This window comes from Malaya genurostris, chromosome 3, assembly GCF_030247185.1.
Source record: "Malaya genurostris strain Urasoe2022 chromosome 3, Malgen_1.1, whole genome shotgun sequence".
Lineage (NCBI taxonomy): Eukaryota > Metazoa > Arthropoda > Insecta > Diptera > Culicidae > Malaya > Malaya genurostris.
Genome location: NC_080572.1, coordinates 254,572,198 through 254,597,137, shown reverse-complemented (window position 1 = coordinate 254,597,137; position 24,940 = coordinate 254,572,198). Strand labels below are relative to the sequence as shown.

Sequence of the window (24,940 nt, the reverse complement as noted above, 5' to 3'; positions counted from 1 at the left end):
TTTCAATAGCGCTTGCATCGAAAGGGCCTGTTTAAGGTGGAGATGTCATTTTGCTCCTTCCAGGCGCGACAGTTACCTCAACTTGGATACTTTAGGGCGTTGTCCTCTTGAAGGATTAAGTTTTCGGTATCAGGTTCAAACGTCTTCTCGGCCAAATTATTAAGGTTTTGTTTGTAAATTGCGAACACTTTCGCTACATCCGAAATTGCGAGAAAATCGACGCTCTGAGATGTGCCCCCCAAATGTTTACTTTCACCAGAAGTTTGACAGGTACGTTGAACGAAATCGATACTGTTTCCCAACAAGACATGCTTCAGCTGAACCCTCGCCCAAAAAGTCGTTCCATCCGAGAGAATCGTTTCTACTAACATGGATGTCGTGAATACGAAAACAACTGACATGTTCCTTAACACTTCCGAATATCAATTAGTTGATCAATTATGTGAATTATGCAAGCATTCCCTTTTTTCACATTTTTCGCAAAAACAAAGAATGCTTAACTTGATCTCGATTACTATGAATTTCACACAGCGAAAAGTGCACAAATCTAATCAAACTGTTCTAGATTTGCACTACACAGAGGATATTTACCTTCAATTTGCGAAGAAGAAATCCTAATAGTTCTTTAGAAAACTTTTAGAGCCATTAGAACGGCTGAATTTGTGTGAAGCTCTCCACCGTTGTCCCCTTTTCGTTGTTTTTTCACCAATGCAAACGACTAGCAGCTGTGACGTAATCGCTCTTGTCGGAAGCGAAACTAGCTTTGCAAACGACACACAATGGGCCGTATGAATAAAATGTAGTAAAGTCTGTTGTTTGTAGTATCTTCTCAAAAACAAAATCCACAGAGTATAACGCGGTTTTGTATGAATAAAAAACAAGTTCGAACATGTAGTTAATGCTACTTCCGAATTTAAGCATTTACTGCATACCGTATCAACACAGAGCCGGAAAAGCTGGTATAAGCATGCACAAAGCAAGAAACGTACTTACATTTGTAAAAATGCCACTTTTTTAATTTCTGTACTTCACTTTATCAGCAAACATACGGGTAGCAACCTCTAGAGCTACCTACCGAAAACTTGTAGTAAATACTACAGTTTGTAGCATGTTTTGACAGGAACGTGATCCACACGTAGCATTTACTACAGAAATTCAAGCATGCTACGTTTTATTCATACGGCCCAATACATCTGCTCGCAGTGGCGATAGAATCCAAACTGATCCAATTTTTGTTAAGAGGTTTCTTTTTACGTGATTTCGTTTGTAGTTTCTTCACGAATGGGCGGTCCTAACGGATATAAAAATAACAGCATATAGAATTTTAATGTCGATTATTTCATTTTGGATTTGCATTTCATTGCAAGAAACTATCCGGATGCTGTACGGGATTTATTCCTGCCTTTCAGAAGGACCAAATTGTGGAACTCACTACGATATTAAGCACTGTTCGGAACATTTTTCTCGAACGATTTGTTGTACAGCAGCAGATATTTTGTTCTCTTCCTCAGAACGCGTTCTGATTGGCTGGTGTTGACATGGGTCAAATGAGATAGGTTTTTCAATAGTGTACTATTGAAATACTTCAATGATGTTGCTATACACGTTTAAGTTGAAAAAATTCGATTTTATTGGTAGTTAGATTATATAAATCCTTTCACAGATCACTGAGCTATGAGCTTTAAAATACTAGAAAGGCAAACGCGCCTTATGAATTATCCTCTTTGATACACGTTTATACAAAACATTTTAGAAAAGTTTAATTTTGAATTATTTGACATTATGTCACACAACTGAAAATTTTATCATAAAATTGTGATCTTATTTCCAATGGCATGTAGCAAAAATTATGTTGATTCGTTAGATACAACAAGAGATATTCACGATCAAAAACTTATCACTCTCTCAGAGGGTACATTTTGAAAAGGCGTCCTATAGTAAAGTAAGTCGTATTAACGACAAAAAAAAAGATTGTTCGAAGCTTTCAAAATAGACTTCCGTTTCTGCAATGACCTCAGCATTCGACAAAAATTTCTTTCCCTGGAGAAACCTTTTCATGTTTGCAAAATAGATAATTGTCACTGGGGACCAGGTCTGGAGAATACGGGGGATGGTGGACCAATCCGTACAGCAAATCATTCATTTTCACCGTTGCTTTAATGCATGGTGCGCTGGTGTGTCTTTTTTCATAGCTTGATGAAAACTAGAACTTGTCTGACACGATCAGCTCGAAAATTCAGTTCAAGAATTTCCAGTTCCCGAATTCAGATCCTTAAACATTGAAGAAACATTTTATTTGTATTCACGTCATCCGGTTATGTTATCTGATATTACCGGTCCACCTTTTTACAGCAATTCTGTAGCATTCCAGCTGATCAAATGCACCGTGTCAGAAGGTTTTTTTTTTAATGTGGAACACATCTTTGTTTTCTATATAGGGGTGCAAATTAGGAACTCAAGGAAAAATACACGTTGAAATGCGGTCAGGTTTTACACACTCACAGCTCAGTATATTTTGTATCAATTATTAACATTATTTCATTATTTGATTGGAAATATTTCTAAGATTCGATTTGAATGTATCAAGCCACGTATTTTCAATTATAAATGATAGAAATTTTAATTAGTAGCGAGCAGTGTCCTATTTTGTCTGCTAAAAATCTCCGGCATATCGGATTTCCCTGCCATAGACGACGGTTTTGAAGGAGTAAGCGTTATATCAAAGGGAAAGCATCGCTCTGATTGGTCGATCGATGCAAAAGCGAAGCTGTTGGAAGCACGCGAATCTATAAATAAAAGCGAAATTATAGCTAACGTTTCAGTCCTACGTCTAGCATGCTATATGTAGGTTGATGCTAGACAGCCAGACAAAAAGTGCCATAAAACGATATGAAGTTTTAATTGGTATGCTCTTATCTTGTGTCATGCGAGCTCGGATGAAATTCCATGATGTCGTTTCGCCTGAGCAATTGACAACTACCTAGGGTTGATTTTGAGTGCTTAAGATCAATTTCTAATTTGTATAAGATGAACTCGATTGATAATGAGAAAAAGTTTATCGCTTCAACCGAAATCGCAGAATGGTACAGAAACTTAACGCTATCAAAATAACTGTTTGCATACAAAACTTGAACACAAGCTTTGGCGAAGAAAAGCTTTAATATCAAAATCATATCGCAAGTATGTACAAAGATATAATTGCATACATTTGGGATATTGGTGTAATTTCGTCGGCTATAAACAAACAATTTTCGGTGTTGGTCCCCAATCAAGATCAATCTAGGCAGACTCTCGTGCAATTGCGGATTCAAAAAAGTGACGATTGATTGAAATGTTTGATTGTAGATCAGTAGAAATTTTGATTGCCTTGTTCCACATCAATAACTCGAACAACCTCATAGGTCTGATCCTTGTAGTTTTTTTTTAAATTTAAAAGATATTTTTATTCAGGCCTATTTGCTTACAAGCTTTACGTGGCCGATTGTGCCGATTTTTTAAATATTTTTTTGTTGTATTGGATCTCGTTGTCACCCTTTTTCTAGGGGGAGAGGAGCTTCCATTTCCCTCCTGCGAGGATTGAGGGCACTTTGTTCGTTGCTCGTCTCGTCATCCATTGCCGCTTCGGTGGTATTGTTGTTGATTTCGTTGCTAGTTGCTGTAGATGCGCTTTGTTGTACATTGTTTGCAGTTGCTGGTTGGTTGGAGGGTAAGTTGTTAACTGCAGCTGGTGTACTTTGTTCTATAGGGGATACTGATGGTTTCGTTGAAGGGGATGCTTCATTGTTGTTGGTGGCTGTCACAGGTGTACTGGGGTTGCTTAGGGTTGGTGTGAAGGAAGCACCGTTGTCCTTTGGTGTAGTTGTATCCTTGTCCGGTTTATCACATGGCTTACCGTAGTGAACAGTTTTTTGGCAATATTGACATGTGGCCATATGATTATCATAGGTAACAAGTGATTTGCACGGGATTCTTGTATCCTGACCGAAAGTCTCATAAGAAGGTATAGGCCTGTTCAAGTGCATGTGTACCAAACGTACGCCATTTAGAATACCAGGGAAAAAGTTCTTCCACTTTGCTTTTTCGATAGAGAGAATCTTTCCGTATTGGGACATAGTTTTGCGTATATAAGGATCGATGACGCTTAAGGGAGATCATGCACACGCACTTCTATAGCACTATCTTCCATATATACTGGAATGTTGTACTTAATGTTTTCGTGCTCCACGTAGTGCACATTGTTATTGTCTTTTGCGAATTGAATTGCATCCAACTCTTTATAAAACTGGATGTAAACAACATTATTTGTCTTATTGCATTGAAGTAAATGCACACGTTTAATGTCAAGATACATTTGCTCCTTAAGCAAACCTTCAAGTTCTCGTATCGAAGGTCGAATTTTGCACTGCCCGAAGTCAACAATAATTGTATTCGCTTGATTTTACGTTTCGTCTTAGACTCATCAGTGCGTAGCAGTTTATAGCAACGCACTGATGAGTCTAAGACGAAACGTAAAATTAAGTGAAATTGGTTATGTGCACCTAGCATAAATTAGGGGGTAAAAACTCTTTACCTCTCAAACTTACCACAATAATTGTATTCTTTCGTACCGGCGGTAGTTTTTGTTCGTTTGGTTCACTCATTTCGAGATCGTTCTATTGTTATATTCTATTCACTACACAATGCTGTACTTGGTTTCTTCCGTCCCGAACGTAAGCGGTTTTGTTTTATCGACTGACTTGAATGAGATGTGGAAGCGAACTGATGGTGTCAGAAGTTGATCGGTTCGATGTCAAAATTCCATGACTTGAAATTCTATTCGTCAGATCTAGCCCCTAGGTTTGAAACAGAAGTTTGCTGGAAAGAGATTTTCATCCATTAATGAGGTCATCGCTAAGATTTCATTTTTTAGGCTAAGTGGGAATCGAGGTATAAAGGTTCTGCTGGAACACTGTTGGAATAATTGTTTTGCTCTTAAACATGGTTATTAACTGATGCTCAAAACATGATCATTTGATATTTTTTCCAAGTACTATATAAACTTTGAATGACAGTTTAGTTCGAACCTTATCTTTGCGGGGGACATTTTAAAGGGGGGGGGGGAGGGTCTTCATCTATCCTTTGATTATTATTTATTTTACGCTTCCGATATGTTTTCCACAGTGCTGTTCACTAACGAACGCAATCACAATCGATCTATGTACCCCTCGAGGAACATTTCAAAACATCCATCGGTACGCCTATTCCAGTTCATCGGCTTGCTGTTCATTATAACCGTTGAACGGTCGAATCTTTTTTTTTGCTTCTCATTCGAATGCTCATTCATTCAGCATTCGCTCCAATATATCGAAACCGAGCGGCGTGTCTGGCATGCTTCAAACCGCACAGCAGTGTTTGTAGTGCAACCACGTTATTTTCGATTCATTCGCTTGCAGTAGTGCTTGGCAAACAATTTCGTTCATCCTGGTCGTACTTGTGTGAAGCGTCTACCAACGAAAAAAATAGTGACATTTCATACATCCTACCAGTTCTAGTTTCCCATCGAGGACGACTACGTCGTAACTAAAGCGCAGAAACGTGTTGCATTTTTTTTAGCCCGGCAAAGTCGATTGCATTGGTGGATGGTTCGCGGATCCACGGTTTCTCCCACCCCAACTACCATCGCTATCCGACGCCACCACCACCACCACCACCCACCCATCCGTTCCATTACTGCCCGAACAGACAGCTCCTTGTTTGCGACTTGAAAAAGTGCGTCTTGTTCAGTTCATTACTTTGCCCTCGGAAGGTGTTGGTTGTGTTGACGTCTATGTTATTTCAGCTTATTGGCGCATCCCCCACTTGTCATCTATTATTGAACAGTTTGTTTAAGTGCAAATGTACCGAAGTAGTTAACGAAAGTTACAGTGATAAGAAGAAAACAGGAGTATCGTCGGAAACCGGCTAGCAGAAGTATCCTGTCCAGTCTACGAGTGTGCCGGAGGTAGAAAGTTGAAAACTGACACAACAACAGGTGAGCATTAAATATCAACATTGCTAATTTAGTACATGAGCATTTTATTATGCTTAATTTATCGACTGCTGGAAGAGGTGTTTTAAGATTTAATTCCAAACTTGGACATTTTTACGTGTGGAAGTAATGGACCTAAAATTTAAATGAACTCACACTCAACGACGGAAAACATGTCTATCAAAAAAAAAAAACATAAAAGGTCGCTCGCACAGTGTGATTGTCCTCGTTGAGAGTGTCTCTCTGTGGATAATTTATTAATCGTATCAGTGTTCTCTGCGGGTGAGAGCAGTACCCTGACGGCCCGCCATGTCCAAGAGAACCAGGACAGCGAAAGAGATTTTCCCAAATTATTCATCTTCAGCATCCGAGTCTGAGGAGAAGTGCATCTATCGACGGCATGTCGGATTACTGCATCTGAGGGGTCGCTTCATGGTTTGTTTACTGTGGCTGTAGTTATGCAAAATAGCAATTATGGGGCATATTGGAGCGACAGGTTGGAAGAGACTTTTGTGTTGGTGTTATCATGACTGCAGTGATGGGAAAATCACGATCAGAAAAAGTTCATTTCATTATTATTCGTGAAAAATCCACTTCAAGAGATTTTCTGAAAAAAAGTATGGGTGTGTAATGTCAGAGACATAACTGGATGTCGTGAATACGAATAAAACTGACACGATTTCTTTATACTTCCAAATTCGAATTGATAATTGATCGATTGTGTGAATTGTGAAACTTTCCCCCTTTTCACTACTAGAATTTCAAACGATTTTTGACGTCGATTATCTCATTTCGGATTTGCATATTTCATTGGAAGAAACTATTAAGATGCTGTACAGGATTCATTTCTGCCTTTTAGAAGGACCAAATTAAGCAATTCCAGAAATGCTCAGCAGATCATCAGACTTGACTTTCTCCGATTTGGATGAAACTTTGCACATGGCTTCAGTATGGCAAACCATAAGTTTTGAACCGATGGAGAGGTCAATCCGACTCACGACTGATTTTTAAAAAGGGCGTATGTATTTTTGCATTTCACAAAAATTTCCTTTTTCAAATCGTTGTAACTCGGAAACCGTTAGTTGTACAAAAATGGCATTCAAGAAAAAGTTGTAGGAAATCTATTGGGCACTCTAAAAAAAATATACACCGAAAAAAAAATTTTCTTAATAATTACAAAATAATCCGAAAAAGTTAAATAAAAAAAATCATGGTTTTAATTTTTTTTTATTTTTTATTTTAAAGCTGTTATTAAAACCTACAGATTGATGGCTATCCCATCCGTGTCTTTTGAAAAATGAAGAAGTTACAGCTAAAACAGTTTACGGGTGCATGCAAATGATCAAGTTCTTCTCGTTGTAATTCGGAAACCGTTCATCGTACAAAAATGGCGTCCAGAAAGATGTTGTAGGGAATCAATAGGGCACTCTAAAAAATTATACACTGAAAAAATTTTCTTAATAATTTCAAAATGAACTGATTTTTTTTCTTAATAATTTCAAAATGAACCTAAAAAAAAATCAGGATTTCGATTTTTTTTGATAATTTTTATTATGTTTTATTTGGCTATCCCATCCGTGCTTTTTGAAAAATGAAGAAGTTACAGCTAAAACAATTTATAGATATATTCGAAATTGCAAGTTCTCGTTGAAAGATAATCATTTAAACAGTAGAATATTATTCTACAGGGTAAAGGTAATGAACTTGTTCATGATATCCTTTCTTCTAAAAGTAGCTGTTCTGGAGATACTTGGATATTTAATTATAACACCGTTTTTTATATTTCCATGAATTGTTTATTTGCTTTCTATATCTACAATTATTACATGTACATGAATAATTCTTAATTATATTTAAGGTTTCAAGTTTTTTTTAAATTGTATGAGTACTACGTGCATCGTTGTTCGAATACAGTCTTGTGACGATTGTGGTTTCTGGAATCGGAACGAAAGGATGGTATTTCTGTGTGCCTGGAATCATTTTGGTATCCTTATAAACACTACTCCACTCGGTCACACCCCGTTCATATTCTTCTTGTGACACGTAACAAAAAGACATGGTCGTGAATGCATCTCAACGTCTCTGCTCTGCCCATTCATATAATTGTTTTGCAGTTGTGATTTGGTGTTCATGTAGTTTAACCAAGCTTTCACGTCGTGCCATTCGCTTTAAATTACCCCCGAGTGCATCACATTGTTTTGTAATTATTGAGAAAAAAAAACAAAAATTTGTTTCAGTGTATTTTTTTTAGAGTGCTCAATCGATTCCCTACAACTTCTTCCTGAACGCCATTTTTGTACAATTAACGGTTTCCGAGTTACAACGATTTGAAAAAGGCAATTTTTGTGAAATGCAAAAATACATACGCCCTTTTTAAAAATCAGTCGTGAGTTGGATTGACCTCTCCATCGGTTCAAAACTTATGGTTTGCCATACTGAAGCCATGTGCAAAGTTTCATCCAAATCGGAGAAGGTCGATTCTGATTTTGTCACTTTTTCGTCTACTCATTCCTGGAATTGTTCAATTGTGGAATTCTCTACGTTATTCAGCACAGTTCGGAACATTTTTCTCGAACTGTTTTCGCACAGCGAAAAGTGCACGAAGCAAATCCAATTATTTTGGATTTTCACTAAACTGATGATTTTTACCTTCGATTTGCAAAGAAGTAATCTTAATAGTTGTTTAGATAGCATTTAGGGCCATTAGAATGGCTGATTTTATACAATGTTGTCCACTTTTTGTTTTTCGTTTTCTTTCTCTCCAATGCAAACGACCAGAAGCCCTGTTTCAGAACTACGACCTGGGCGTTTGAGGTTTTTAACCGCGCTCTTCGATGCCACTGTTTGAATGCGTCTTCTCACCCCGACGTCTGCTTCCATCCAACGCACAAGAAGAAATGATCGATTTTCGACCACGGTTCCCCTTTTATAACGTTCAGTTGAAGATATGTGCCTGACTACCTCAAAATTGTCGTCCTTGCTCGAAAACCCCGAGAGAAAGTAAAGAGTTTTCCGCGTTGTTTGCAAATTTTGAGGAAACTTAATTTTTGAGTTGTTTGTGGTGATCTCACACTGTTCGAAATATCACCCACATAAATAATCGAAAGGGAGAAGAGTCTCCGATGATATTTCGATGCTGAATTCCCACTACGCGTTAGTTCGTCACCGAAGTGATTTGTGCAAGGTTTAATTATGTCATTAAAAATATTTCTGCTGAATAAATTCGTAATTGAATCGCAATAAAAATGACTGCGATATTTTTTATGCACGTATGGTGCATAGATTTTAGCGACGAAAGGCTGTTTTAATTTCAGCTGGTTGATTACACTCCACTATTTAGATCAAACCTTATAAAACGCTATTTAACTTGAATTTGATTTATAGAAGTAACAGGACCGCAGCATTTTGCATTTCTCGAACACACAGCAGGCGCAGTGTTCAAATTAGCATATACGGAAAAAAAATCCATTGCCGGTACCATGATTAACCATGAAACATGAAATGAAAAAAAAGCAATATGAAATGTTCATGAAATATCATTAACAATAACTCACATCAAAATTTTCATAACATCAGTGGCGTCTCGTTCACGTGCATTGCACAACCGGTCAAATTGAAGGAATTACCCGCATTAAATTAGTGTTTAATTTGGTAGAGAAACACCGTGAAACTTATATTACGGGCTGAACGTTTGAAAGTAGCGAGTCCTTTTTTTACTCGCTGAACCTTTTTTCCAATCTGCAATGCTGTTTTGGAAAGTGTGCATAGATTTTGCACAGACTGATGTATGGTCCCATCAGATTTTTGAAAAAATGACCTGTCATCCTTGGCTTTTGCTTACGGAAGTAGAAAACAAATTGCTATCTCAGTTGCAACGTTGAAGCGGTTTTATTGATGAAGTTATTGGTTTGACGTGCAGTGCACCGAAGTCTTCTATTGTACCGATGATACGAAATAAGTTCAATAAAAAATTCCCATCCAAAAGTATAATATTATTTCATTGTATTGGCAAACACAAGGGAATATCCATTGCTCAATCTTTAGTTTTCACTTACAACGAACTGTTACATCTGATGTAATACCACGCAAACTAAAGTCAATGAATCATTCTGAAATTTTCACAGAATAATCTAAACTAAATTTCTAAGAGATTGTCAGTTGGGTTTTCTGATATTCGTTACCGTTTCTGAGAAAATCAGATTTGAAGGGTAAAAATAGTCCTCTGAAACGCCCTAAAACACACTGGCCTCAGCCCTTAATTCATACGGTACCCAATTCCCTACCTTTTTCTTTTTTTTGACGTAAAGTTTCTGCTACTTACAGAACACTTTTTGTTTTGCAACGGAGTGCAATGTCTTTTCTGACGTGCCGAACGAAAACGTGTTTTCGACTATTTCTGGCCGATGCAGGTATGGTCATTTAGGGGTTAGCCAAATTTAGCACTAAGCAGTTCAATTTGAACTGCTCAGCACTGATGAGTCAAAGACGAAACGTAAAAATAATTGAAAACGGTTATGTGCCCTAGCACAAAATTTGGCTAACCCCTAAATGACCATACCTACATCGGCCAGAAATAGTCGAAAACACGTTTTCGTTAGGCACGTCAGAAAAGACATTGCACTCCGTTGCAAAACAAAAAGTGTTCTGTAAGTAGCAGAAACTTTACGTCTGCTTAGCGGTTCAAATTGAACTGCCGAGTTTAGCACTAAGCAGTTCAATTTGAACTGCTCTGCACTGATGAGTCAAAGACGAAACGTAAAAATAATTGAAAACGGTTATGTGCCCTAGCACAAAATTTGGCTAACCCCTAAATGATAAAAATCAAGTTACGCCATCTGGTAAAAAACGGCACGAACATTTTTGTTAACCTATTACAGATGCAGATACTAGTACTTCGATGAGCTGTTTGCAACAGAGCTAATAAAAGTCATTTTTATTGACTCAAAATAGACGAAAATGACGAGAGATTACTGTCACTTTCAGCTCCGCTTGCAAACTATGAGTTGAGTAGTTTCAAAATTGTGTTTTTTCTTTCATTTGCCCTTTCAGTCATTCGCAGTTTTCAGTGAAAATCCCATAGTATGCAGTGTATATATTCAACCGAAGCTGTGAGAATCTAAAATGACAGAAAAAGGTTTCACAATAACTTTTACCTGTTGGTGCTCGAATTTGTAATAGTTTTCGTTTCCAAAGAGGTTCTGCGATGTAATTATTTCGATTTGTCATATTTTAGTCACTATTTATAGCCAAGTGTCACACATTTTCAATACATCGATGGAAGAATGCAAATTGAAATTCTGCTGATGCTCCCTGAAGACGTTAGTTTGGTTTTGTCTTGTCATAGAGGACAATGTTGGCAATTATACTCTCTCATTTTTTTTAATGAGAAACGAATATGCTTCGTCTCTCTTCGTTTGTTCTGGTGTCGGTCGTTTACGAATGAGACAGTAAAATATTTAAAGTGAGGCTGCTGGATTGGATTCTTTCATTGAGAATGCGTACCAATTTTAAGCTCTGGTTTGCAACATTTATCTTCGTATCACTTCTAAGTATGTTTTTGAGGTTATGCTAGCTTATGCCTGAATAAACTTTCCTATTTTTATTCAAGATTTAATGAAATGTTCAATATGTATGAGAGAGAGTAATAAGAGAAAGGCATCATCAAATCACTGAAAGGATTAGCACAGATTTTTTTTTGGACTTGTTACAGATTTTTTCTTACTAGTGCTTCGCTAATGTGTGGTCCTAGACCACAACTTAGTTACTACGTTTCACCTCGTTTCCGTGACCATTAGCAATCAGTGCACCTCCATCACAGCAATCGTTTGCGACGTTTGACATCTGCATCATAATTATTATTGGACACAGTCGAGACAAGAACGTTTTCGTGTTGGACAGACCATATTGGAGATTTCCGGAATTCAGAAATTACACAGCTAAGTTCATTTGAAGCTCACGATTCAAAACCTTAGCAACAAATTAAAAACAAAATATTCACAGGGTTTCGATTTGTTTTCATGCTTGATTAGGAGGAGTGCTTCGTTAATCTCGTATGAACTTAGCGAAGCACTAGTAAGAAAAAATCTGTAACAAGTTCAAAACCACTGTAACTAATTAGCAACAAATTATTTACTGGATTTGATGCTTTTAAGCTTAGTTAGGAGAGCGTTTCGGGTATTTCATATGAACTTAATTTATGTTTCAATTCAATTTAAATTCGAAACCATTTAATCTGATTAGTAACAAATTAATTGCAAATTACTAACCAATTCGCATTATTATTAAAGATGGGAGCGGGTCATTTCGCCGAAAGCCATTTTGCCGGAAGTCGTTTCGCCGAATAGATCGTTTCGCCGAAAGGGTCATTTCGCCGAAAGGGACATTTAGGTGAGGATAATTTCGAATACATCATATTATTCATTATTTTTACGTTTCGTCTTTGACTCATCAGTGCAGAGCAGTTCAAATTGAACTGCTTAGTGCTAAACTCGGCAGTTCAATTTGAACCGCTAAGCAGACGTAAAGTTTCTGCTACTTACAGAACACTTTTTGTTTTGCAACGAAGTGCAATATCTTTTCTGACGTGCCGAACGAAAACGTGTTTTCGACTATTTCTGGCCGATGCAGGTATGGTCATTTAGGGGTTAGCCAAATTTTGTGCTAGGGCACATAACCGTTTTCATTATTTTTTTTTTATTTTTTGAAAACGGTTATGTGCCCTAGCACAAAATTTGGCTAACCCCTAAATGACCATACCTGCATCGGCCAGAAATAGTCGAAAACACGTTTTCGTTCGGCACGTCAGAAAAAACATTGCACTTCGTTGCAAAACAAAAAGTGTTCTGTAAGTAGCAGAAACTTTACGTCTGCTTAGCGGTTCAAATTGAACTGCCGAGTTTAGCACTAAGCAGTTCAATTTGAACTGCTCTGCACTGATGAGTCAAAGACGAAACGTAAAAATAATGAAAACGGTTATGTGCCCTAGCACAAAATTTGGCTAACCCCTAAATGACCATACCTGCATCGGCCAGAAATAGTCGAAAACACGTTTTCGTTCGGCACGTCAGAAAAGACATTGCACTTCGTTGCAAAACAAAAAGTGTTCTGTAAGTAGCAGAAACTTTACGTCTGCTTAGCGGTTCAAATTGAACTGCCGAGTTTAGCACTAAGCAGTTCAATTTGAACTGCTCTGCACTGATGAGTCAAAGACGAAACGTAAAAATAATGAAAACGGTTATGTGCCCTAGCACAAAATTTGGCTAACCCCTAAATGATCATATTATTATTTTTTGGTTTTATTATGCCTCCTGTATAACTGATGAGGCGCACCGAAGCGATGATGGCTTGGTGGCATGAAGCCGCCGAGGCGACGCCGGCTGAGTTGGCCGTCGACCCGCCGTCGGAAGCGGCGGCCTCTTGCATACAAACCTGTAACCGCCTGGTTTGCCCGGTCTACTCAAAGCCAGGTTTCTTTGCTTTAGTTAGGTCCGAACGAGTGGTAGCGAGGTCGGACAGCACATAAATCAAATCGATTTGGCGAAGCCGCATTCGATATTTTTTCACTTAGTAAACGGAAAACACCACATAATAATTTGCTTGGTAGATACATACATCTATGCAATTACTTTGATGCTTAGCGGCTAATAGTCAACAAGTTTCTTTGGGAACTCCGTTCTGAGGTTCATGAATCAATCTCTATTCAAGAGCACAAGAATCAATCTTTATTCAAGAATTACAATTGTTGGTCAACAAAACGGGTGTTCATTTTTTGTTTATTTTAAATCAACACCAATTATAATATTAAGACAATTGCAGGAATTGACGAAATGACCCTTTCGGCGAAATGACATTCGGCGAAATGGCCCATTCGGCGAAATGACCCTTTCGGTGAAATCGCTTTCGGTTAAATCACTTTCGGCGAAACGTCTTTCGGCGAAATGGCTTTCGGCGAAATGATCCTGATCCATTAAAGATAGGTGCTTCGTTAAGTTCATGTTCCTTTTTAACTGCAGAAGTAAATTAATTTTTACTGCAGAAGTAATTAATTCAGGAGGACTATTTATGACTGAAAATCCTAGTTTGATCATGTAGCTAAAAATATAATCAAATATTCGTTCAACTTGCAAATACTTGAAATAAAAAGTGCGATATAAAAATTGGTAAACATCGAGTTCAGCTTTTCGTGTCAATTGTCGACACATAACAACAACGTCTCAAAATTCTTTTATTTAAAATTTTCCATTCATCCCATACTCGGCGGCAATCAAATGATCCTCCTGTGACCCTTCCATATTGTCTATGTCGAACTCTCGCTCGAGAGAGAGACACTTTAATTTTTCAAATAGATGCCGCTGATCTGTGGAAAACCAAAAAAAAACAGTGATCTTTCGTCATACATAGTTCAACGTAGGCTAATTTCGAGCCAGACATAAGTGGAACGTCGCCAGTGGTTTGATTGCTCTCGATATTAAATCAGATCGACCTGAGGGTTATTGATGAAATGACATTCGGGCTTGCTTTGTGGCAATCAAAATGTGCTTTTCTTTGATCGTTTCGTCTTCTTTGATTGCCTTTGAGCGAGTGCTGCCGGAAGTACGACTCGTAGGTACACTTGGGCCGAATTATAACATTAATCTAGACTGCCGAATTATAACATTAATCTAGGTGCATTGGCAGATTGAGAACTAGAACCTGGAAATTGTACAGCATTTGAATATTGAAATTGGTTTCAGATTTGATTTATGTGGGATTTCAATTTCGTTTTTTTTTTTTGAATCATCGAAAGTTATGAATAGTATGTATGGTTTTCTATAATTTCGAGTACCGTGAGATACTGACATCAAGGGTTTCAAGTAGCGTCGTGGAATTATGGCAAATGAGTACAGGGTACCTATGATTGACCGGAAGCGAATTTGCATGAGTCAACCGTAGGAAAATAACATAACATAGAAGGTAGAAAGGACTGGAGCGCATTTTAAAATAGCGTTTCTCATATTGAATATTGAAACGTTGTTGAGATCTTATTTGACAGCTGTTCATAAAGTGCTGAATAACATTTCACAGATAAGAGTGTACCGGAGATGGGTGATATCAAGTGAGAAAACAAAACAGGATGGCTTTTATAAACTTGTTGACTTGCTGATTAGCCTTATTTGACGAGTCTTTGGAGACGAATTGTCTTCTCCTATAATCTTTTCTTGTGATTGATTCTACTGCACACCGATAATTCTTTTCAATTCAAAATTTGCTGGGAAATACATTTTTCTTCTCGAAATACCGCTATTTTGTCAAATGTTGTGGCTTAGTGATTTCGCTGGTTTCTAGTGGATTGCATCGCTTCAGTTGTCTTTGTGCTTCTGTATATTTTTATCCCGCTCGATAGCACAAGAGCCGTAAACATTCCAATTTCATCTGAGCTACCATGTTCACGTTCACGCAGTGTTTGCCATACCGTATAGACCAGTGATTGTCCAGTGATTTAATGCAGTTTCCCATTCGGAACTAATAATACCCACAGGCACACTGGAATTCAATCACACCAGCAATACAACAGCACAAATAACCACATCCATCAATGGTTGACTAGTTCCACTGACGACCATATATTAAATCAATCCGAACCGGTGACCGACGATGATTTCTGATTCAATTAACCATACACGGTCGCGCAGCTCTATCCGACGTTCACCGTGCCACAGTACGACAAGCTGAGACACTACATATTTTGGCGCGTACAGATTTGCCAATTGACATTAGGTGCATCCCACGTTCCCGGGATTGGAATGCCAATTTTGGAATCGACCGTGACTTAGAATCGTTTGTGTTCAACCTGTCGGAATGAGTGAGTTGTTTACTTGTTTTCGGTGTGAATAGTTGACATAACTCCTCCGGTAAGGAAACTGGTGTCCTGTGAAGCAAACTGCCAATTGGGTGGGTGTTTTGCGTTTGCTTTAGTGTTGAAGTCAATTTACGATCAATAAAACTACGTGTCGGCAATAGCAAAGTCACGGTACTAACACAATCCGATGCGGAACTTGACCTTCTGTTTCAACAGACTTCGCAGCCGACTCGAACATACGACATCTGGCTTGTTAGACCAACGCCTTATACTCTGAACCACCGACCCGGAGCGTCGGAAATATGAACAGTAAACTTATATAAAATTTTCTAGAACTCAACCTTTTTTCTGGATTCCAATTACTCTTTTAATTATCCTAATCAAGCTCATCAGTGCTTTACCAGATTATATTGATCTACTAGTGCCACCTCGCGGATCAACATTACCCAAGAGGTTCCAAACCCCCAAATGACTACTATCTGTTGGTGGCCAGCATTGCCGTCAATTGGTTTCGTTACTTTCGGAACGTCAGAATAGACATTGCACATTTAGTGTAAAATAAGTGCGTTGTAAATAGCAATGACTTTACGTCTGCTTAGCGGATTATGTTGATCCACAAGGTGAGCTGAATGCGAAACGTAAATAATTCAATTTAGTCATGTGCACTTTAGCACAAACTGGAACCCAAGAGGTTCCAAACCCCCAAATGATTATCTCTTTTTTGTTAAGAAATGAAAATTTGCGATAAAAATTACCACAGAGCAATTCCAGCAATGAGTTGACGAAAAAGTGACAAAATCAGAATCGACCTTCTCCGATTTGGATGAAACTTACACCACAAACGAATTTCCAGACATGACAGTCACGATCTTTTTTTGGCGCACATCTTCAGTCCTCCGTAAAACTGGCAACAATGGTGATAAATTGGTTGCACTGCTGAGTTCCCATCCTACATTCCTAATGCAAATGTCCAACCGTGAGAACCCTTTCGATTCGGTAGCTCATTTGTATATATTGAGATTTTATGGCACACTTTGGTTGAAATGATAACAATGCAATTAATCTCGCGCTCCACCAAGCGGTGAGTGCGGTCATTTCAGAAGGTACCGGGAACGAACCACATTTTTCAAAAATATTTATATGCACGTACATGTCTTTATTATTTATCTTTGCTTACACATGGCTTCAGTATGGCAAACCATACGTTTTGAACCGATTGAGAGGTCAATCCGGCTCACGACTGATTTTTAAAAAGGGCGTATGTATTTTTGCATTTCACAAAAATTGCCTTTTTCAAATCGTTGTAACTCGGAAACCGTTAATTGTACAAAAATGGCGTTCAGGGAGAAGTTGTAGGGAATCGATTGGGCACTCTACACTGAAAAAAAATTTTTGATTTTGTTTTCGAAATAATTTCAAAATAATCCGAAAAAGTTAAATAACTTAGGTTCAAAATCCGATCGTTTTTTCCATTCAAAAACAGATTCACTTTCCAATTTAGGAAACATTTTTGTTTCAAGTTTTACAGTTCATGTTTCTGAATATTTACTAATTGATTCGTCTTAAAACGTGATCACTATTTGACATAATTACACCACTATTCAATGTTGGATGACTTTATAATTAACAATGTTCACTTTTCACTTGCTTACGATTGAAAACTTCTGAAATCACCCGCTAGACAATAAAAATCTTCAAAAATATGAGATGGAAGTTTTCACTTAATCCACTTGATTGCGCTTTGTTTTCATCTCATTTCGTAATGCAAGTATGCCAAGTTTTCTCATAATGCTATGCAAAAAAAATCGGCTTCGAATATTACTAGAAAGTGCGTGTGTGTGTGTGTGTATCCCAATAATTTTTGAAATTCGAATTGATTTCAAACTGGTTCTAAAAATGTCGTGTGTTGTCTCACATTTGGCATTCGGCCCTTTTAAGAAGAATTCTGATATTTTGGATCTGAGAGTGTAATAGTGCATCGTTTTGATTGCTATTGCTATTTAGTAGGATGAATTTAGGACCAAAGATAGGCTGGAAAAAAAAATTCATTGAGTTGAAATTATGAACAGAGTAGTGATCATTTCAGAAGTGTTTTCCGCTACTTTTTGAAAATGAGTTTAATTTCCAAGAAAAATTAAACAGAAATATGGACTAATCATAGTGATTTTAGTATTTCAATAGTACACCATTGAAAAATCGGTTTAAATATTTTCACGAGCCAATCACAGCATGTCATAATGATATCATTCATCTTGTTTTTGATCGTTGCTTAACAACTCGCATTTCATTCAGTAGCAACTTTGCTTCAATCGGTATAGAGAGGCTTCGCGATATGCATGAAAAAACACTGCACCGTTGTGCACAGTATGAACTTTCGCACGAAACGGAATCTATAAATATATTCTGTGTCACAATTTCCTGATCAGTCTACGTCTGCCTTCATGCAGACCGGATGGGCGAAATATTTACTTTGTTATCCGCTCGATAAATAGTTAACTGATCGTTTTGCAGTGTGGCAACGATGTCAGATCTATCGAAATTTCGAAGATCTGCGGATTCGGAATAAATCTATGGAAATTGGAATTTGTCTACGAAAACTATTTTGCATTGCGAGTAAAAAAAAGTCTTCTTTTACACGTTTCGTGCTTGATACCACTAGAGTTTCTGGAGGAAATGCTAATATACAGAAATGGCACTACAACGGTTCGATAATGTCATAGAGAAGAAGGTGCATTTTCAATGTCATCGTGATCGGTCGTGTATCGTACACAACCCTATAGATTTTTTCCTTCGAATTTGAGGCTTAATTGTAAAAATAATGGTTATCCAAAGCACTACTTTTTTCCGAGTCAGTCTAACTTTAGATTTTATCAGAATAACAGAAGTGCTGGTTAGTTAGACCGTATGTCATCGACAGTCGGAGCAAGTGGTAAATTTCCAAATATACTTAATGAATTTTGCGACCTGGGGTCTTGTGTACCTTATATACCATTTCCATTACAGTCCATTTTCCTTCTCCAGTTTTATTACTTTACCTTTGGATCAGCTGTTCAGAAACATGGAAATGTCGTTCGATATCTCTTCGTTGATAGGACAAGTTTTTAAATTACATTCTACGATCCTACTAGCACTATGAATCTTTCCAGGTCGTATCTCGAACATCGACGATTGGCTTGTAAGACCAGTACCTTTACGCACTAAACCGTCAACTTGATACGATGAATGTCACATGATGTCATATTTCGTGCTATTTAAATTATTTATTTTTAGTTTTTATAGTGACAGTATAGAGGCTTCACATTTCTTGAAATGTATTTGTTTATTGCAACATGAATTGGATTTAGATTGTCAAGATTTAAATTGGGTGTTCAGTCAATAATTTTGTAATTACCATTACGACATCATTTGCTTCAGCAATTTTGTGATTTTTTTAGGGAAAATTGTAAACCTGCCAATCATCAAAAATACACAGTTAAGAAGAAACCTCTAAAATTTCATTAAATCAACTGCAACAAAAGGCACCGATCATGTATAACAAAACGTATAAAACAATGTATAACAAACCTGCTATTTGAAAATAACATGTCTAGAAAACCCATGAAATAAAAATCCAAAATAATTGGTAACGACTGTGGTTTGAAATATGAAGAATCATATAATTAAAGAGAGCATATGGATATACTCCTTTGAGCCACAGAAGCACATGTCTGCTGGTCAGGTAAATGGTACGTAGAAAATGCATACAATGATAACTAGCCGTGTGAAAGCGGTAAGAGAAAATTATGTGCTAAACATGTAAATCTCAATCAGTCATGACGTAAAACACAGTTGATACACATGCATCATGCATCTTTATAGATGCGTCGCTATTCACTTACATTCACAGTTCAAAGCATGTAAAAATAAGTCATATCATGAACTTCACAGTTAATTTAACTGAAGCTTACATCGATATAGACGCAAAATTTATTTTTACATGTTAATAGACGTAATATTGTGTCACCACCCGCATGCTTTACTTACGTCAAGCATAAATTTCTTTTTTTTCTAAGAGTGTTTACAGCAAAAAAAGTTTTATCTATTTGAAAATTTACGTTGCACAGGAAACATACTTAATAATAATATGTGAAAAATAATTCGGAAATTTGTGTTACATTTACTTGAAAATTATGCCTAATACAGATTTGCGTTATCACTGTTTGAGTTAGCATTGAGATTATGTTACATTTAATTTTCAGATATTTTAACTATGTATTTAAGCTTATTTGTAGGTGACTACAGATTATTCGAAGGTTTCTATCTGTGGCCAATAGACTTATATCGCACTGAACAAAGATTTCTAAAAAGTAGATAGATTTGGAAGATCAGAGATAAAAATATTATACCAGACTAGAGCTACGCTCGAACCTTGAGGAACATTTGCTAGTACGGGTAGGGATTCAGATTTACCTGGAGAGTACGATCAGCTAAATAATTTTGAAGAATTTTGATCGAATAAATAGGAAATTGGAAGTCGGACATTGAACCTTTGTGCCAAACACTGTCGAGTGCTTTTTGTATATTCGAAAGAGAACTCCTATTGATAAACCAGAAGATTTATTAGCATTTAACACGATACATATTTCGTTATCTGCTATTAATGAAAAATATCTGGATTAATTTTTATTATGATTCTCACACTTGCCCAAATGTGATCGGAAGTTAAAATTTCTTCAGATGAAAAGCGAGAATCAATTACAACGAGAACGCCTACTTCAGGTTTTTCTTGTACACTCAAATCATGTTTAAAAAACTAAAAGGATTTTTGCGATTTTTCAAATAATTTTATTACGAAATTTTTTCAAACCATGACGCTTTCCCGACCTCGGAGTAATTGTCTATCGATCAAATTTTCCGTTCACAAAAGTTTTGGTTACTCATTGATCGAAGTTGCCTAATTACACAAACGAATATTGCTGACTTTTTCAGTTATCAATAAGAGCATTCTGTTACTTGTAATTTCTCCCTCCAGAAACAAACAATAGTTATTAAGTCAACATATCTTGCTGACGATATTGTGTCATTCAAATATTACCAACATACTGTCTGTTGAGCATTTTCCCACAGATGATAATTCAATTACAAATAAACAATACTGCCTTACAATTTTTGCTGACGTTCCTTGTTTAGCGATTCCTCCGTCCGATGAACATTTATCAATTGAGCAGCAATTGCAATGCACTGAACAAATAACAGGTAATGGGTGCCAGTCTTAATGGTATCTCGTGTGCTATAGTAATAGTAGCTCGAAACGGAGCACCTAACCGAAAGTCCAATGATATCTCAATTCTCACGTAATAATTGATTGGTTGAGTCGTTTCATTCATATTAGTTCCCCTCAAACCAGGTAATTCAAATGGGACCTATATGCCATCGCATACTGATTCAGTGTACGCCCGTACGAAACATCGCACGGTAGCAAACGGCTTACTGAATATGAGCATGGTATGATGAATGGAGCGTAAGCCGATGCTTATATAGTTATCGATGATAGGAAAGCACCGATAATAATAATAATAATAGTTCATTGGTTCCTGTTATGAGAAACACGCGGCTTCGGCCGAGCTTTTGAAAAACAATTTTACGCTTGATAGCAGTATTATGATTATTTTCTACTGCAGAATATTGATTACTGTCTTTCCTCAACGGAACGTCATGTGGGTGGGAAAGTGTTGGGCCATGATGTTACACAAACTTGGTAATGAATGAAATAGCAGAAACGATACTTACGAAAAAATAAATTACCTAGAGACAGTACTCTGTCCAGGTAATCCGTTCCAATCCATGGAACTGCTTTGTCTATTGAGTCACCCTGGAGATTTTATGAAACCTCATCTCAGCGCTTGTCCATCTCAAGCTGAAATTTATTGGAAAGCAATTAATGATAGAGAAAAATGAAAGCATAAAATAGTTTTTGTCACGGTTTGATACTTGCATGAAGAAGAATAGAAGAAATGATAATATATGTATGCAGCTTAGTTACCCATGTTCTCAGAACTAAGTATCGGATTTACAATGCATACAATTATTTGCATTGCTATGTTAGAAAATAAGAAAGATTTAAATCTTCTCATCAAATTGTTTGGTTTGTGGATCATAACGAGTAAAGGCCAATAAAATTGTTTTTTCCTGGTCAGAGTGTCAACCCTGAATCAAGAAATTTTCATGAATCTGGAAAATCTAATAATTTTCACTCAAACTAGGAAAAATTGCTTCGGTGATTTTAACAAAGATTACAGGGACCGGAAATTCAACTGCTCCGTTGACGTTACATACGAAACAGTACTGGATGACCCCTCATCAATTTGTTTATGTTGTGTCCTGGTTGCCAGTGGTTGTATGTGATACTTTTGTAATCAAGTATTATCCGTCAAAATGGATCTCGAACAAACGCGTAGTGCTTCGATTATCTTGTTCCCAGCTAGAAAACGGTAGAAGCACATACTTTGTGAGCTTTCCGATTTACGTGTACACAGAAGTTTTGTACACCGTATAGTCAAAAGATACCTGGAGTACCAAAAATCGGTATGGAAATTAGCAAGAAGAAAAGAGGAAATTAGCAGAGGATCTCTACGTATCGGATCAAAGTTTTCGTCGAATCGTGGAATATAAACTTCAGAGCAAGCCTTCTAGGATCCAGAAGGTTTGGGACCTATTATTGAGACAAACAAGAACGGGAAGCCAGAAAAAGAGAGCCATGGATAAAAGGTTGTAAGGATATCGTGTTTACCAACGCGAATCTGTACATCATGAAGCTGTACAGTGAATTACAGTTACAGTTACAGGTGTCAGACAAATCGCCTGACGCCGTTGCCTTAAATCACCAGGCGAAAGAATTCTACATCGGTGGTGGGTTGAGCCGGAATTACCCGCAATAACTGTACTTTTGTTGCTGAAGTAATGAACAGCAATCAAAATAAATATCGGGAACTAGATCTACAGAACGTCGTGGAACCGTGGCCACTTCGTCATTTGGGTCCCAGGGATTAGGTTATTCAACAAAACTCAGCGACCGCTCACAAAACGATGAAAATCCAACTGTGGGCTTCACTGTCTGGAGGTTGTTGTAGGCTAAACCGAAGCATACAAGGCATGAAGGTATAGAAGCGACATGTGGTGCAGCCTGAAATAAAATACTACAAAAGTGCCTGCAAGCCTCTTATGATGCGTTCCTCAATCGAGCGTGGCGAATGATTAAACTCAAAGGGGAACAAAATAAGCTTGACCAGTGAATTTTCAAAAAAATGATTTATTGTCATGTGAAATTATATGAATTTTAAATAAAATGTTTTTGTTTTGATCCATTAATCTGTTTGATTCAATATAGCACTTCCATTGCCGGATCCTATACTTAACGTCTGCTATAGAGGTTCATGTTAAACTGCTTTGTTGTGTTAGAAGTTCAATGTAAACTGCTATCGCATCGGATATTCGAACACGGTACGTAAATTAACCTTCTTAGTATTTTTTTTCCTAATATGGGTCATACTCGTTCATGTTATTATCCAGAAAAATTTCGTAACCTTTGTGAATCCTAATCAATAAAACAGTATCAACGCACTGGTTTCTCCCAAAACGTCGGCCAAATAGTCCCCGATCTGACAAAGAAAACTACACTTTTTATCAATGTTGCACATATTCTTCGTGTAACGTTTTATACATTCGTCACTGCGATGATCTTTGGATTCCATTCTTCGCGAATATTGTAAACAATTCATCATATCTCGTGAGGTAGCAGCAATGGGAGAGTGATAGGATGTGGTTCATCACACACATAATACTATGGTACTACTACAGAGGAAAACGTCTTAATTTGCTTGTTTCATAGACAGCACGAACGATCATCGCGAATTAGGTTCTGACGATGATTGCTGCATGAATTAGGTTTTACACGAACATTACAAAACCTCGCAAAATGAACTTTCTTTGACAGCCGCCGTGTGTTTGTTTACAGTTTAAAAGTTCATTAGAGGTTCATCGTTTGAATTGAAAAATAGCATGTCGCCTCACACTAAACAAATTTATACAAATATCGCTCCTTGATGCTGGAAACGCATACGCAATCTTTATAGTTTTTTTTAGTGTGGAACACGTTTCTAACAGGCACTTTTTCGTCATTTTTCAATTTTTAATTTGCATTCGCAAAACAAAATAAACACACGAGAGCAGTCAAAGATGAACTTGATTCATCGGCAGTTCATTTGTGTCGTCTTCGTGTAAAACCTAACTAGATTTTTTATCGTGGCGTCACAAATGAACAAAAATTCATCCTTGACAGTTCAGCGGTACTGTTTACAAACAAGCTTAAGCAAAATCGAGGAACATATCACAAACAATTATTTTTACACTTCACAACCAGCCACTTTTATTTGATGAATCTTTGAAACGAACCGTATCGATTCGTTAACAAATGTTTAAAATTCTATTTAGGCGATATGGACCGTGAACGGTCTCATCCGTTTGTCAACAGACAAACAAAAAAAAAACGTCTGTTTACAAACAGTGCCGCTGAACTGTCAAAATGTGTTCATCCGATTGAGGTTAGCAGTGACGGTAAAAAACCTAATATTCGTTCCACATTCGCGTTAAGTCGTTCGGGGGTAGTTCAATGCGAATAACAACTGCAAGGAATAGATCAACATGCGAGCAACGAAGCAGCGTCGGCTTCGTGCGCACCCGAATATAAGGACAAGTTCGAATATCAGAGCGATTATAGAACAAAGGCGAAGGGAATGAAATTTACGAAACCGAAAAAAAATTTTGATGATAAAAGCTTAGAATTGCATGAAACGTCGATATTTAGTGTCATCTCGAAAAAAAAATTTTTTTGAAAAAATCGACTTTTTGGGGTCCAAGAAAGTTGATTTTTTCAAAAAAAATTCAATGGCTCGATAGTAGCTTTCAAACGAGCCCAAGTTTGTTAAAGTCGGCTCAACCATATCTGAGAAAATTGAGCGCGTAAAAATACAACGCTTTTTGTCGGTTACGTCACTTATACAATCAGATCTCCGGAACCAAAAGTCACAGCCATTTGATCTTTGAACTTGATCAATGGA

The 24,940-nt window shown here is 37.3% G+C and overlaps 1 protein-coding gene across 1 annotated transcript in view; it reads left to right on the top strand.

The window, feature by feature from the left end:
* LOC131435170 (zinc transporter foi) overlaps positions 1–24,940 on the top strand; it is a 51,736-nt gene that overhangs the window by 2,092 nt on the left and 24,704 nt on the right. The window contains exon 2 of the mRNA XM_058602787.1: positions 5,819–6,010. The gene's annotated coding sequence lies outside the window, so the exon portion shown is untranslated. The remainder of the gene's footprint in view (positions 1–5,818; positions 6,011–24,940) is intronic.